Source organism: Tiliqua scincoides, chromosome 4 (assembly GCF_035046505.1).
Source record: "Tiliqua scincoides isolate rTilSci1 chromosome 4, rTilSci1.hap2, whole genome shotgun sequence".
In the NCBI taxonomy this organism is placed as follows: Eukaryota; Metazoa; Chordata; class Lepidosauria; order Squamata; family Scincidae; genus Tiliqua; species Tiliqua scincoides.
Window position 1 is genome coordinate 103,881,115 of NC_089824.1, and position 13,687 is coordinate 103,894,801.

Below are 13,687 nucleotides of genomic sequence, written 5' to 3' on the forward strand. Positions count from 1 at the left end.
AACCTTTCTTTAATTGTAAAAATTAAATTAAATTAAATTATTTAAATTTTAATTATTTAAATTTTAATTATTTAAATTAATTATTTAATTATTAATTAAATTAAAAAATCCCCTACGGGGATTTAGAACAGCCTGCCCATGTAAACTGCCTTGAATTAAAGTCTGAGGAGGAATCTGACGACCAAGAAAGGCGGTATATAAATGCCTGTATTATTATTATTTGATATATTTTTTGTTAACAGCCACTACTCCTAGAGAAAAGGACCACATGAAAACCCTTTTAATTACAGTAGAAGAAAACAGTCTTGGTCACCCTTAAAAGGAACCCTCCAGGCACATTCATTCCACAGTCCCACATCTAACTGATGATCATATACCATTCAAGCAAATGTGCTCTATATATGGGGAGTCTTTACTGCTAGATTATACCAATTTTTTTTATTAACTCTGACCATGTAGAGGAGCTTAGATATATTATTCCAGCTCCTGAACTAGTGTTTGGAGAACTAAAGATAAAGAAGTTGGCCATCCTTGACTATTAGATTTTGCCCAGATGAATATGCACTTTCCCTCCATCCAAATACGTACTCCTGATTCTTGTAGCCCTTAGAAATTGCATATGCACTTCTGTGGACAAATGTCCCCCAAAATGCAATGCCACTATGTTGCATTTGGAAGATGGAAGTCCATCTAAAGATTTGGCACCTCTTCAGTCTCAGCAATTTCCTTGGGATTTTGTATTCAAACTGCACCAATCATTTTCACCATACTTTAGGGATTTTGCAGAGAACGTTCCTCACATGGCACTTCTGCTTCCACATTGCTGCTTGCCTACACCATCCCTCTCTGTTTGCATTTGCATCTGTCAGAAAAAAAAAAGTTATTTAAAAATGTACCTCCCTTTTCTCACTCATTCTGTCTTCACTGTTCACCATACAATGGACAGTTGGGAGGGGGTGGAGTGAAAGTGCAGGGCAACTTTATAGGCAGCGAAGAACACAAAGGTGGTTCTCATCCCTTGTTGTGTAATTTCCTCCTGCAAATCCTTTGGCATGTTCCTACATGAATGAGAACTGGCCTTTGCAAACCGAGTGGTTATGTGACCAAACGCCCCTCCAAGCTATTTATGTGTGGGTGGCATGGGAAATTAACAGACAGTCCCTTGAGATGTAAATCATGCTTCATTTGGACCTGAACATGCTTTCAGGGCTCTGTTTCCCTTTTTCTGAATACCAAGTCATTTGGGCAGGGCAAGATGTATCAGGCATGCTTTTAAGGCAGGGCTAGGTCAACTCACACAAGATGCTGCAGAGACTATGACTGGCACTAGGCCTATCACAATGACAGAAGGGGCCATACACAGGAGGGAGTTCTGTGGTGCCAGGACACACACGCGCACACACACCACAATAATAAGCCACTGTGAGACTGGATGAATAAGGTGGTCCACAAACAGACTTATACTGTATTGCAAAGACTTGTACAGATATTGGTGAGTTGGAGGTGGTGAAGGCTATGATTCTCCTGGCACACATACGCATTACATGTGTTTTTATGCAAAGATGTTCATGTACCTTTTCAAAAACGTGCAGGATGCTTCATGTGCTCTGTGTTCTACGTCATGTTGAGTAAACCTACAGGCATTCAAAAACATCAACCGCCATGCCACCTGCTTGAACAGAGGGAGCCGGAGGCTAACAGAATGAGAACTCTGTGCTCCTATAAATGAAATAATTATTTACCTACTGGTGCCACATTCGGCACATATCATGCCCATCAGGGCTGGCTTTCAACCAATTTGACCAACTGCTCCCATTTGGGCCCCGTGCCTAAGGGCCCCCCCATAAGGGCAATTTATTCTAGTATGCAATTTTATATTAAAATGTGCTTAGATCCATTTGGCCCATTAACTGCATTTTGAAGTGCCCATTTTGATTGCTTTCCATTCGACCACTGAGATATTAAGTCTATAATAAATTTTTATAACTCTAAGATACTACAGACATTGGCTGTGAACTTGGGGCCCTGCAAAATTGTTTCCAATCGGAAACCTAGCTCCTAAGGCCGACCCTGATGCCCATAAAGCTGATATTTGGACACCATTAATTCTAAACAGCGGCAGCGCCAGGGTGTTAGATGCTCTGGGCCAAAGCTCTGCACTGCATCCTACCTTGATGACACACTAGGCACTGTCACTGCACCAGAGGATGCTTTGCTCCACTTGCTCAAGTTCTAAGATCACACCAGATCCCAAATCCAGGCCAAGCTCTCCACAGTACCTAGCAGAAAATGTTTGGATGAGTTTCAGTTTATTATTATTATTATTATTATTATTATTATTATTATTATTATTATTATTATTATTATTATTATTATTAACAACAACAGTATTTATATACCGCTTTTCAACTAAAAGTTCACAAAGCGGTTTACAGAGAAAATCAAATAACTAATGGCTCCCTGTCCCAAAAGGGCTCACAATCACAATTCATGGAATTCATGAATTTATTTCTCATTAAGTGTCTACACGCAAGTTAGCTTCCCCCACCCCCACCCCAGAACACATAGAGTCAAACATATTTAAGATCATATTTAGTTTGGCTATCAGTCAAAGTTTTGTCCAAGCCTTGTAGCTAGAGATGCTTGGGGACTGAACCTTCCATGTCCTCCATGAAAACTGTGTACCCTACCCCTATACAAGGGACTGTCTGACATTCAGCTTAACATAAGAACAAAGCCTCACTGGATCAGGCAAAGACCCATCCAGTCCAGCATCCTGCATCTCACAGTGGCCCACCAAATGCCTCAGGGAACACACAAGACAACAAGAGACCTGCATCCTGGTGCCCTCTCTTGCATCTGACATTCTGAGGTAGCCCACTTCTTAAAGAAGATTGCACATACCCATCATGGCTTGTAACTTGTGATGGACTTTTCCTCCAGAAATCTGTCCAACCCCATTTTAAAGGTATCTAGGCCTACCCAGGTATCAAAGTTCAGGTTAGGACTCACAGAATTACCCTGGAAAAGTTGCTTGGTTGATTACTGACTCCTCATCTGCAAACTGAGACTTTCCCAATGTCCCATTCAGCTGCTATGAGGCTTGAAAATATCCTTATGAACAGCACAGGTTATAATTAATACATGATTCCACGTCTTTGTAGTGCATTCAAAGTAGATTTGCTTAAAGCTGCACAATGGAATTCATGAAACAAAGAACTGAGGGCTTCTATAAGGCACTGGAGATTTTATATTATACACACACCCCTTGTGTTTTTATCCTGCTTGTTGTTGACAACTCTACTGCTTACATTGTTTTCACATGCTTGCAGTGCTATTGAAAGGGAAGGGAATCAATACTAGAAATAAATAAAATGTCAGGAAAAATACTGCAGGTGGATTGCATGGAGAGTCAGAGCTCTCCAGAAAGGTCCTGCCTAATGCAGATGTACACACATTTCTCCGTACATACACACCCACACACAACACAAACCGCCTGCCTCCTGCTGCAGAGAATAAGGCTCTGCGTTTATTTACTCAGAGTGGGACTTTCTCATGAAACTACAGCAGAAACAAAAAAAATTCCCTCTTTCAAAATGTGGGTCATGCCTTGACTTGCTGCTCTGCAACCCATTTTTACAAAAGAAGAAGCAGGTTGTTAATGGAGACCTGTCAGCGGCTGAAAGCACCAGTCACGCCACTCTGCTGAACCGCAAAGACAAAGCAGCTGCTTCGCACTGGAACCCCAGCCAGCTCCACTCCGAAAGAGCCCAGCCCATTGTGGGCAACTTCCACACTGTATCATCGTGGGCAAAACATGCTTTGAAGGTGGGGGAAAGGGATGAGTAGAATACACATGACGAGAAGCTAGAGAAGGCTATGCATGCAAATGTAAATGGCCTGAGCGTGAGGATGCTACAGGCCAGGGCTCAGCACCATCTCTCATCCCAGCCCGTTGCGTTATTTGACCCTGTTCTCAGAAGTAACAGGATCCAGGGCTTCTCAATCGCAATGAGGCTGTGACACCCCTTGGTCGTGGAAATAGCTGCTCAAGCCATCCAAACACAGCATAGGGGGCAAAAGGAAGTGGGCATAAGACCACAAAGCTCAACAGACAAACAAGAGGGAGTGCGGGTTTTGCGACACACACTCTCTGGGAGGAAACAAAACTAGAGAAGCAAATGTTTGTTTTCAAAAGCCCTAAAGAAAGGGCTCTTTAACACTGCCAGTCGACACAGGCAGTGAACTGGCTTCTTTGGTGGGGGTGCGTGGAGGAGTGTGCCAGTCATAACACATTGTGAAAAGTCAAGGAAGCAGTTCCTCTCTGGCAGCACTGCTTACCTGTTGAGACAAAAGGAGCACCGATTCAGTGTCCTCCCCGCCCCCGTTTTCAGGAAGTGCTGTCAGTGTCAGCATATACCTCTGTGAGAAAGGAAAAGACAGCCTTGCATACAATAGCATGCAGGCAGCCTGATCCTCCATCTGCACAGATCTCGGGAGAAAGATACCACAGGAGGCTGGACGGTGATATTTTCGCTCACATGGTATACTTTTGAACACATGGGGCCCAATGCAAGAAGACAAGTCTGTTTCTGTAGCTGCTGGACTGCTGCAGCTTCGGAGCAGGAATCTGCACTCCCCATTTCTTATTGCATTTATGGTATTGTCAAATTTTGTCCTAATGCATACAGTGGTAGATCTAACAATGAGCCAGGCTAGATAGTGTCATAACTATCGGAAAGTTATCTTTCTTACTGAGTCATCACACAGTGAAATCTAGAAGTTTAATGCCCTTTTGGCCTTGAAGAGTAGTATACTCTGTCAATGTGCTTCCTGATTTATTACAGTGTGATTTATAGGATTGATTGCCTTGGGAAAGTCACTCCATCATTGACTCTTCATCTGTAAAAGGAGGATTGTGATCATCAAGGCATAATGTAATGATGACGTGAGCCACCTCAAGCAACTTCACTCTCAAGCAGAAAGGCAGGTTCTAAGTGCGATTATTTACTTAAAACATTTATACCTCACTTTTTCATCCCATTTAAAAGGACCAGGATTATATATTATTATAACTCTAAAAAAAATTTTTTTTAAATTTATATTCCATTTCTCTTGCCACAAGGTGACACAGTGTGGCTTACTTTAAAAAGAAAGGTAAAAGAAAAATAGTATAAAATACTAACAACGAGAAGCAACATTGCAAATAACAATAAAAATCAAAACACTAGTGACAGAAACCAATTAAAATTAAAATCATGAGAAAGCCACCCATTAACAGTCAACAATAGCAATACTTCTAGCCTCTAGACCAGGGGTGCCCAAACTCCAGCCCTGGGGCCACATGCAGCCCTCGAGGCCTCTCAATCTGGCCCTCAAGGAGCCCCCAGTCTCCAATGAGCCTCTGGCCCTCTGGAGATTTGTTGCAGCCCACACTGGCCCGACACAACTGCTCTCAGCATGAAGGCAACTGTTTGACCTCCTTGCGTGAGCTGTGGGATGAGGGTTTCCTCCACTGCTTGCTGTTTCATGTCTGTGATGCAGTAGCGGCAGCAAAGGAAAGGCCAGCCTTGCTTTGTGCAAGGCCTTTTATAGGCCTTGAGCTATTGCAAGACCTTCATTCATTCATATAAGTTCATCTTTAATATATTCATTTAAGTAAACTTATGTAAATTTATTCAAATTTTAAATATAAATTAATTCTTTCTTTCCCCAGCCCCCGACGCAGTGTCAGAGAGATGATGTGGCCCTCCTGCCAAAAACCTTGGACACCCCTGCTCTAGACCACTCAGAACACAGAAGTTGGCTGCCCCAACCTAGCCTTTAATTGGTGATTTAGGGCCTAATCCAAACCCATGCGCACCAGTTTACCGTCAGCATGCACTGTTGCAAACGTGCCTTAAGGCAGGTTTGCAAGGCTTACCGCGGGCCCAGCACTGGAGCTAGCCTAGCGCAACACTGCACTGCTGGGACCAAGATCCACTTCCTGGCACGCCGTATGAATGCCAGGCAATGGACAGGTAAGACAGGGCAGAGGGGAAGCAGGACAGGACCGCCAGCTCCGCCAGATCCAGAGCCCCATGTCAGGCTGTTCAGCCCAACATGACTCCTTGATTCTGTGCCAGCTACAAAGCTGCCACAGAATCAAGTAACTCCATTGCAGGCCTACTTCCCTTCTCCCGAGGAGCCACTGGTGACTGCCCGGCACGCTTAGGATGCTGAGGCAGTCATTTTGGCGTCGCAGCAGCCCCGCGCACTGGGTAGCTCAGGATTGGACTGTTAGGAAATAATGTTTCCATAAAACTAAAAATGTGCTGCCTTTTCTTCAGCAGATTAAAGGTATGATATAAATGCAAACATCCAACTAGTCAGCCTGGCTTCAAGCAAGGTAGGGCACAAATGCCACCAATTCCTTGAGATTTGAACTGGTTCCTAGTCAGCTTGCAAGGCAAGTTCAAGAGCAGGTTCTTTAAAGGTGTTTTGGTTTAAAGCCCTAAACAGCCTGAGTCCAAGACACAACAGGAGGCACCTTCTCCCATCTGAATATCTCTGTTATCAGATTAAGAGGAGACTTATGGCTACAGGTGCTGCGGCTAATGCAGATGATGTTGTTGCCCTCAAGGAAGAAGAAAATGTTTTCCGTAGTGGTTCACTTCAACATTCGCTAATCCACTCTGACGTAGGTCTACCAAGCTCCATTGCTATTTTTAGACAAGTAGTGAAAACATATACGTTGATGGCTAGGCTACGTACGGGTTTTGTGCTCAGTTTCTTCCTTCTGCGTTGTTGTTGATACCTGTTTTTGGAGTCTGTGTTTCATTACACTGAGACTATCATTTTGTTGAAAGTTGCCTTGAAGTCCACTCTTGGCAGAAAGGTGGGGTCTAAATATCAATAAATAGATCTAAAAGAACACCTGTCAGTAAAAAGTAAGGGATGGTATAATGAGTTTCCACCACCCCTGCTATGGTGTGTGTTCCAAGGAAAGAAACCCTGGAGAGAACTGGGACTTGAGACTTCAGGGATTGGAAACAGAGTAGTCATTTCAGGTGACTTCAATGGATAGCTCAGGGGTGTCAAACATAAGGCCCGGGGGCTGGATGTGGCCTGTCGAAGCTTTTTATCTGGCCCTCGGCCTCTCAGCTGCTGAGCAATGCTGAGGTGTCACTTCTGAAAGGGTGGCCCGCATGATAACTGGGCTCTTCCGTATTTTGAAATATGATCAAGATTTGTGTATTTTCTCTTCTGTCATTTGCAGCTACGGAGTTCCTACAAGAGAACAGAGTGCTTATTTCTGGTTTTGACCTGTTTAACGACATCACTTCCTGTCCATTGACATCACTTCCGGCCCTCAGCAAGCATCATGAATGCTATTTAGCCCACTGTATGAAATGAGTTTCACACCCCTAGGGTAGCTCTTCTAATACATTTTGCCAAACACTTTTATTCATTGTGAAGACAGGCTAAGATCACCTGGAAAACAGAAATTTCAAATCCATGCTCAGTTCCCCATTTGGATAACAAAATAGGAGAAACTTGTTATTCCTTGTAGGGGCTATAGAAGGAGATAGGAATTCTGCTCCCTTAGTCATTACTTTGTCCCCTGTAGAAGCAAGATGTATTTTAGATTTCTGCTCATCTTTTCTCAGAAAAGTGAAAATGGAGAGAAAAGTTGAAATACATAGAAGCACATTATTTTTGTCATTTTAGGTAAAGTAATGGAATGAGCTAATGAAAAATCTTTGCAGAACTGCACAGAACACATTATTTTGCCACCTAGAAGTTAGGCTGGGGTCCTCTGTGTGAGGAACTGAGCAACTTTGTAGCAAGGAACTTATATTTCATGCATACAATGTGTCACATTTCATGTCTGACAGGCAGAGATATCAAGGGAGATAAAAAGCTCTTCCCACCATTGAAGTGAACACATTGAAACGGAGTGTTTCAATGTTCTCTCCCACTCCTGTCCATGTTGCTCCTTTCTGTTTTTCTTCAACCTACTACAGAGCCTCCCACATAAGGCATCCCCACCTCCCCAGGCAGTACTGCTGCAGCGTCCCTTGGGCAAATCATTATGTTACAAGTCTTCCCAAAATGGGTTCCTGGAGGAGCCAACTAAGCCTGATGGAACAGGGACAGCCTGGCGCCAGCAAAGACACATCAATAAAAATTACACAGGAAGAGTTAAACACAAGGTTTGGCTGATCTACAGGTGCAATTAGAATTTTAAGCAAAAATTTGGAGCAGATCCCAAGAGCAGGTACGTCAGTGACAGGTGATGCCAAAGGCTTGTGAAGGTGATGCCAAAAGCTTGCTCCCTGAACTGATGCTGAATGCTGGGCCTAGCCACATTAGCTGAACCAAACAGCTTGTGACCCAATCTCACCCAATGGTCAGCCAGCATCATTTACCTATACCAGAGTCCAGTTGGAGCTCCTGGCACACTATAAATAAAAACAAAACTGATTCTTGACCAGTGAAAAATGGCAAAATTCAGTGCAAGCGGGTTTGTGTCCTCAACGTATCAAACTGAAATTAAAGAAAAAGCTAAAGTTTGTGGAAGAAAAAGGAAGATATTGGTGAGAAGGAAACTGATAGGAAGGCATGAAACCATTTCCTCTTATAGTTCCTGGAAGGTTTCTTCCCAGGCATCTCAATAACTTACATGTGCTCTATAAAAGAGGTATTAGACCAGACAGTGCCAAGAGGAACCAGTACAGCTTTTTACAGCCTTAAATAGTGAGCCAGTGTGGTGTATAGGATGGAGTGCAGACCTTGGACTGGGGGAAACAAGCGTTCAAATCCCTCCTTGCCAGGTGTGCTAGATATGAACTTTGCTAGGTATGTATGGGCCACAGCGGTCTCTCAGCCTCATTCAACCTCACAGTGTTAGAATGGGGGTAAAATGGGCATGAATTCTGCCCAGAGCTTATTGAAAGAAAGGCAAGATGAAATTGCAAATAAAACGAGAAATATATTAGATCATATCATTGTTGACTTCCTAAAAGAGAGCAGATAACCAGTGCTGACATCAGAAAACTCACTGCTCCAACTACAAAGCACCCTTAAATAATTTCCTAAGGCCATAATTGAGGCTAACTGCAATCTCCCAGTCCCCTGGTTCCTTCCGGAGAACTCTTTTCTTCTTTTTCTAGACTCCCCGCTTTCCCTCTTCCCCTCAGGGTTCTTCACCTTCCTTCAAGCTCTTTCTCTACACACCATGGACCGCTTACTTCATTCCTCAGCCTTGGGTTCCCTCTTCCTCAGTCCCCCTCGGCTTCTCAGCCTACCTGTGACATGGACACAGGACAGCCAATGGCAGTAGCAGAGGGACCAACACTTTTCCCCTCTATGATGCCAGTGCTGCTCCATCAGTAACTGGAAGAAACCGCCACACACCAGCCACCACCATAAAATTCTTCAGCGCATTATCATTTAGATAATTAAACACACAGAGCTATGAGGAAGCTTATACAGCTCTGTGCTTAAGTCTGCCCAGCAGGCAAGGCGGTGAAACGTGTATCATTGATCTGATGCCAAGATGGATGGTTTGAACAGTTGATATAGTTCCACAGTCTAATTCCAGACTATGGCGCTTAGCTCCGAAAACTGGTCGTCCTGGTGATGTCACTTAAAATCATAACAGCTGCCTCAGGCAGCCGTCTTCTGCTTACATTAATTGTAGGTTTAACTGAACTCCATGGAACTTACTTCCAAGTAAACCTGCATAGCATAATGCTGCATTCTAGCCTGGTGATGCCTGTCTCCAGTTGTCACCTGTGCCGGAAAATTGAGAGGAAGTATTCATGAGGAATAACAGAGCCAGGACAGTATAGTGGTTTGCTAGCTGGCCTTACACCTGGAAAATCCAGGTTCAAATCCCCACTCAGCCACAAAAATTCGTGGGTGACCCTGGGCCAATTTCTGTCTCTCAGCTTCACCTACCCCACAGGGTTGTTGCGAGGACAAAAGGAGGGGAGGAACCATGTATGCCACCCTGAGCTCCTTGGAGGAAGGGTGGTATAAAACTGTGGCAAATAAATGAATGAATGAATAAATAAATAAATAAATAAATAACAGAGTGCTCCTTTTTTTGTTTGTTTCTTGCTTTCAACTTTCCCATTTTTGGTCCCTTTACTGTTTTTGCTGACAGCTGGTGCCTGTCCATTCTTCCAGAATCCAAACTGCTGGAGATGCCACCAAAGTGTAGTGATCTGGTTTGGGAATTCAAATTGGCCTAGTCTGAAATTCTGAAAGGCATTACAAATCAAGCATTCTTTCCCTGAGTTCTTCCACAGCTCAAGATCTAAATCAAGATCCTTCACACATACAGGATGTGTTGTAGCCCAAATCTATTTTTCTTCTAAACTCAGACATGAATCTCAGCTCAGAAAACACGATGCAAAAACACACCGTAAGTATTTTTAAGGCTCCAGGCAACTTTGGAAAAGCCCAGTGAAACAGGAGAATTGGGAGGGGGAGAGTGCACAATCTCTACACTTGTCTGACCAAGAGTGTAAAGAAACTTCTCTCCACCCTATAATGTATGCAAATACTTTATACTCTCCATTAGCCTTCCCCACAAGACTCAATTTTCATATAAACTAATAAAGCTTATAGTGAGGTCAAAACCTTTTGCTCCCTCAAGTCTACATGTTAAATACAAATTAGATGCTTTTGTTATTGGAGCTATAGCAAAAAAGTATTTAGGTTGCATGTCAATCACTAAGGCTTGGGGGAGGAAAGTTCACAGAGGCATTTCAAAGGGCATTTTTATGCCAATTTCTTCAGAGTAACAGAAACTAACTAGCATTTAGAGGGAATATCTTTCACAATTTCTGACCTCCCCCTATTTCTGGAACAAAGTAAGAGGACATCATTTAGCGGCAGATGCCAGAGGAGATCAGATGCAGATTCCCTCTTACAGCTGCCTTGCATCTGCACAGCCCAGGGCAAAGGAAGAGGCTGACTTCTCCTAAGTTCTCTGGGCAATAAGTGGGACTAATAATAATAATAATAATAATAATAATAATAATAATAATAATAATAATAATATGGGCAGATCACTGCTGAGTGATCTCTGTCCATTCTATTTTTTTTTTTAATGACAGCGAAGAAAGCAAAGTCACACTATCAGTTGTTTAATGAAATTCAGCCCAACATACTTGTCAGTACTTGAAAAGCTGTGGTCACAATCAAATGGCTTGGACCCTACACAGCACTCCTCTCAGATCCACTTAAATTATGTCTTATATACCAATGACTCCCAAACCTTTTAGCACCAGGACCCATTTTTTAAAATGACAAGCTATTGGGATCCACCCAGCCTTATGAGCTTAAAAAAAGTGTTTCACTGTACCAGCTGCTGAAGCCTTTGTTTTTATCTAAGTTTTGACCATAGTGGGAGACTGGGTGATCTGCCTCCTGGACCTCCTGCTGCAGCCCTAAAGGCTGCCTGATTTATAAAGGGGTGTGGCTATAATGGTGATTGGACAGCAGTGCTCCCCCCCAAGTAGCAGTGTGTTTAACCCTTGATGCACATAGGCTAATCTGCCCTGTCAAAACTAGGGTCACAACCCACTGTTGGGTCGCAGAACCACAGTTTGGCAATCGCTGTCTTATACAATTTATTTGTGCTGGCAACAGGAACTACTTTGTTTGCATTATGCTATCTTGTTGTTCTCTAATTCCTTGTCTAGGTTTTGCTGATTGGTTGCAGTATGACATATTCCACACAGGTTCTGGCCCCACTGGGACCTGTAATAGGATCCCTTTTATAGCAGGAGCTACTAAAACTGGGCTAGAGACCAGCAGGTAGGATGCCTTACACACACAATCTCATTCCGTTTCTTTATCTTTGACCATCCTCTCCCCCTGCTATGTTACCCATTAGATCTCAAAGACTCACTTCAGCAAATAAGCAAAATACCAATCAACTGGGACCCTAATGGAGCTTGACAGCTCTCCTCTACACATAAGAGAAGATAAATGAGGCTTAGAGATTGTAATGCAAGAATTGTTTCTTTACAAAATAAATTCAACAAGGATCAGTATGAGCAACTAAGTCAAAATACCACATTTTTGCCCAAAGTGATTTTGCATTATTGTTTTTGATAGGGATGAATGATCTTAAACCCCTAACTTCTGTTCCCCGTTTCCCCAGATGCAAGGCGATTGCATTTTGTTACCCTATCTCACAACCTGCTAGGAGCATAGAGAGAGAAAAAATTAACAACAGAGTTCAGAGGTATGCCAAAGGTTCACAAACAACCCTGCAGGCTCTGATCCTGTAGTTCTTACTCAAGCAAAATTCCTGCTGCTTTCTGTAACAACTGCAGGTTCAGGCACCTACAGAATGTCATCTAAATAAAAAGCACTAGACATGGTCTGCCTTTCTTCATGGCACTGAGTCCCTTGAACCAACAGCAAGAACTCGTTTCCATGGGTTCAAGAAAGTTTTCATAACATCCATAATACATTCTACTCCTATTTGCAATGGTCAGTTGCCTGCCCGCCCAAACTATTAATGAGAACCAGAAAAAGTAAGTTAATAGTTCACACATTTCCATCAAAAACCTGCTGATGGGGCAACACCATAAGGAAATCCAGAACAAGAATTCCCGCTTCCCATTTTTGCAAACAACAGACATTAGCAGAAGCAGATTCTGAAAGGCCTTCCTTTTTTACCTTTGGTGGTTGGCAACCTTCAGTCTCAAAAGACTATGGTATAAGCCTACAGCACATGGTATTCCCAGGCGGTCTCCCTTCCAACCAGGCCTGACCCTGCTTAGCTTCTGAGATCAGATGAGATTGGGCATGTGCAGGGTAAGTGCCATCTGAAAGTAACCCATAAAGTAATCCCAATAAGTGATTTCTCATTCTTATGTGTTCACACACTTTATGTAAAGGTAAGGACGTTGGACTATATAAGTTTAAGGCACTTTCTAGTTTTATGATCCATTCAGTCCTTCAACTCTGTAATCAGGATTTTAACCTGTTCTTAACAGTAGCCTAGATAGGGGGGCAAAAACGTAAATACTGCAGGCAACGCAACGTGCCGTGTGAGCGCCCCCCCTCACTCACTATCTGAGCCATTCCAGCCAGCGACAGCAATGGCACTTTCCGTTTGAAACACTTTCCTTCTGCCAAGAAAGGATTTCGGCAAAAAGTGTCTGCAGAACAAAGCAGGCTGCTCCTAAGGAAGCATCACATTCCAAAGACCAGTAAAAACCTCACACGCCACACAAGCTTGAACTTGCCGATACGCCTGCTGCGCTCAATGGGAGAAGAACCTAACCTGACTGAGGTGAGGTGCAAAGGGAAATGGAGTCCCAATAAACATTAACAGGGCTGGTGATCAGCCCGTCTGGGTCTTTTAATGCAGCTACCAGGAACTGTCCATCAGAAGCCTGTCAAGAGGGAAGCCAGTCCCCAGTCAAATGGTTTGTGTCAGCCTGACACCAGACGCCTCTCTGTCTCAATATGAGAAAGAGGCTTCTGGCCTCCTGCCAAATGTACTTTATAACCTGTGCTGATACCAAAACTCCCTGAAAGCTTCCCAGATTTCAGGTCTGTGATTAGTCTTATTGTAGGTGACAGGAGAAAAGCAAGTTGTGTAGTGATTTAGGAGCTCGACCTGGAAAACCTAGAAGGTTCAGTTTCAAATCCCCACTCAGCCAGGAAGCTT

At 43.3% G+C, this 13,687-nt stretch overlaps 1 protein-coding gene across 1 annotated transcript in view; it reads right to left on the reverse strand.

The window, feature by feature from the left end:
* Positions 1 to 13,687, reverse strand: part of NRG2 (neuregulin 2) — a 169,741-nt gene that overhangs the window by 116,394 nt on the left and 39,660 nt on the right. The gene's annotated exons all lie outside the window — the stretch shown is intronic.